Source organism: Micropterus dolomieu, unplaced genomic scaffold, assembly GCF_021292245.1.
Source record: "Micropterus dolomieu isolate WLL.071019.BEF.003 ecotype Adirondacks unplaced genomic scaffold, ASM2129224v1 contig_782, whole genome shotgun sequence".
In the NCBI taxonomy this organism is placed as follows: domain Eukaryota; kingdom Metazoa; phylum Chordata; class Actinopteri; order Centrarchiformes; family Centrarchidae; genus Micropterus; species Micropterus dolomieu.
Window position 1 is genome coordinate 1 of NW_025729772.1, and position 3,578 is coordinate 3,578.

A 3,578-nucleotide genomic window follows, 5' to 3' on the forward strand; every position below is an offset into this window, starting at 1 on the left:
CACCAAAAACATCTACAATGTTTTAAGCACCTGCTAATGCCTGAACATATTCATTTATAGCTCCCCAATGCATATTTGTGTGTTTCTGTGTGTACTTAAAGCCTTAATGTTGGTACAGTGGCTCCCATTCACAATGTCTCAGGTTTTAAAATGCCTTTTCTGGGTTTTTAGGTGTGTGCTTTTATGAACTTTTGACAGAGTCTCTAATGTGAATTCTGCTGGCAGGTGAGAATACTTTGCTGGAGTGCAGCTTTCTTCTGCGTTGAAATTTTATGGAAGCTTTCTTTTCACAGTTTTCTACACAAAAGCAAATCTTTCTCTGCTCTAATCTCTTCCGGCCATTTCATCTTTATAGCACAAGCAGCCCAGGTTTGTATTTTTTTCCCCTTGATTTTCACCTTGCGAGAGCCTGTTGAGGGCCTTTCTCACGGCTGTCTGGAAATCAAATCAAGTTTTATATTCCACAAATTGTCACCGCGCCAACTCTGGAGGACTGAACGAATGGAAGAGGACAGAGAGATGCTAACAAACAAGCATGTGGACCAATGACTATGTCAAAAACATGCATGTCATTGTCAGAGGAGACACAGACCTTCTCAACCATGACAAATGGTACGCAGGGAAAGAAGAAGAGGTCAACAAAAAGATACAGAGCAAACTAATGGGGAAAATAATTCATACAAATCTGCCTCAACCCTAATGCTTTTTGTTTTTCTGTAATTTTCTTCATGTCCCCTTAACCCTTGTTGTTTGTGTGTGTGTGTGGGTGGGTGTTGGTGGGTGGGTGTGTGCTTCACATATGTTTGTTTGACCACACATGCATGAAGTCCAGAGCTCTCTTTTGATTAATGTGGTGTGGAATGTCAGACGTGTCTTGTTGCATTAGGGAGCACTGAGGAGGACGTCGCCTGCCATTGTCAGATGAAGGCTCCTCAACAATGGATACTACACTCCCACCACCAGCATTCAACCCCCCCCAATCCCTGGCACTTATCAGTTAGAGGGTCTCTATTTCCCGGGGGACGAGGGCTGGGGGTGCTCACTATCTTCAGTATAGGCTACTATCATTGATAAATATTTGTCCAGCTCTTACTGGTAGAATATCTATTCTTTCTGCCTTTTCTCTTTTTCTCTCTACTTTTTCCTCCCATTTTTTCTTGTTTCCTCCCTCTCCTAGCTTCGCTTAGATCCTTCCTGACCTTTGACACCCACCCATCCATTCATCCATCCTTCCACCAGCCCTTTGGTGTCTTGTCCATCCCTGTATCTGTCTCCCGTCTGGCCTCAAGTAACACTCTTAATCCCAACCTCGTCTTGTCCTCGTCACTTCCACCTCTCTATCCTTGGGCCTGTTGGCTGCAGGTGGATGCAGCAGGAATGTCACAGGGTGGCAAAGCTGTCATTCACAGTGCACGTTCATGTATTTGCGTGTATGTATATGTATGTGTGTGTGCATGTGTATGTTGAGAGGGGTGTGAAGGCAGCTGTCACGCTATCTCAGGATCATATGCTGGCTGTCAGACATGCTGTAAAGTAACTGACATCCAATCCCTGATACACACATACAGCATGCACATGCACACGCACACACACAATGGAGTGCCATGTTGAAACACAGAACCAAAACCATAATATTTTATACATTCAATGAATTTGATAAAGATTTTATCTTTGAAATTTTAGATTCTATTATTTTAGACACATATTCTTCTGTCAAAGAGAAGCCCACGTGGTGAAACACCAAAAGTTTGTATTTCCTTTTTCACGAGGGTGTCATGGTCACAGCCTTCACTGTGCAATATGCAATGGTCTTTGTCTTTTTCTCCCTTCCCCTGCTTCCTTTGCATGTTTTTCTGTCTCTCTGTGTCTGTAGGTGGGCGCGGTGATCTCCACTCTCCCTCTTCAGGCTCCCTGTCTGCTAATCAAGCACACCTGGTTCTCATCAGTCTCATCATGCTGCAGTCTAAATTTACACTGGCTCTTCACCCACTTATCGCTAGATTGTTTAGTCAGCTACTGTGGTAGGTACCTCTCAGGCCTTACTCAGTTTTTTTTTCAGTTTTTCTTGTTATCATCCTGTTATGTGATTCAACTGCTTTATTCTGTCTTTCTTTGTGCTTCAGGACCATGCTCACCTGCTTGCTCTCAACCTGCCTCTCCAAATGAACACCAGCAAGCCACGCCAGCCACTCTCATTCATCCAGCTTGCTCCTTCAGCCACTGCTTACCACCCTCTGCCTTCACCAACAACATCTCAGCTCTCTCCACCTTCCTTCCCCGCTCCCATTTACAATAAATATATATTTTTGTTAGTCTCAACTACCTGTGTCTGATTCTGCTTCTGGGTTCAAAATATGCAAAACCTAACAGAGGATGATCTGGTTCTTTACCAAACATCTGATGTATCTAAAGTGCTGAAGTGTCTTTAAGCAAGCCACTGAAGCCCTGCCAGCTCCAGAGATGCTGACCTGGCTCTGTAACATCTGTTGACAGAGGTCAAGAGAGTAGTTCCTTTAAGGATCAGTAAAGTGTTAATTATTCATGCCTGTCCCAGAGTTTTCATATGTCCGTAATACCAGTTCACATGTATATGTATAAATATGTGTTTCTGTGTGTTGAATTGTGGGATCGGAGAAGAGAATGACCGGAACCAATGATCACTACACCAAACCTCAACTCTCACTTTTCACCTCTCCTCCACATGTTTTATTTTTTACAGTGTAGTTTTCTTTACAGTAGTAATGTGTACATGCTCTTCTCTGTGTCTATGTGTGCATTTCTGCATGTGTGTTCATGCGTGCATGTAAGAGTCTGTGTTGTGGGATTTCTCAGGAGAAGGTGAATATCTCATCTCTTCGGTCCCCAGCCTGTTCAGGTAAATAACACATTCACACACCACTGGGCACACTATCGATCTCCCACACACACCACATCACCCCCTTCTCTTGTACACCATTGATCCCACACAAACCCTTCTTTTCTCTTCTCTTCTCTTCTTCTGAAAATGCCTGCATAGCTACTTGGCGGTGTGTGTGAATGTTTCTGTTGTCCAGTGAGACAGGGGAGGCGGGCAGGTCTCTATTGGCCACAGCACAGCTGTCGTTTCAGGTTAGTGCAGGCGAGAGGTGGTTGAGGAGGAGGTGAAGAGGGATGAATAAGTGAAGAGGCTGCAGACTGGACTCATGTTAAATGTAGAAAGGCTAACGGACCAGACTGCAGTTGAGCTCTATGTGTGTGTGTGTGAGTATGTGAGATAGAGAGAGTGTGTATGATTCTACATGTGCACATGGGCACTACAGAAGACCTGCTGCCTGTCCCGCTGAGCTTCCAATTAGCACACACCACTAGAGCAGGACACACACACACAGACACACACATACACAAACACACACTGAGGACCCTAGAGAGAGGCCTCAAACCTGCCTGTCAGCTGCTGTTAGATCACACTGCACTGGGCTGACACCACAACACACACACACACACACACAAACGCACATACTTGAATGGAAATTTACACTGAGATTAAGATGGATAAAAGTTACTTATGTATACATATTCAGTGGAACTGTAAATAATGA

General features: G+C 44.2%; 1 long non-coding RNA gene across 1 annotated transcript; it reads left to right on the top strand.

The window, feature by feature from the left end:
* The first annotated feature begins 1,880 nt into the window (after window positions 1-1,880).
* On the top strand, window positions 1,881-2,319 carry LOC123964143. Its single transcript, XR_006823347.1, has 2 exons — window positions 1,881-2,021; window positions 2,124-2,319. It is a non-coding gene; the product is annotated as an uncharacterized LOC123964143 (long non-coding RNA).
* Window positions 2,320-3,578: the final 1,259 nt, after the last annotated feature.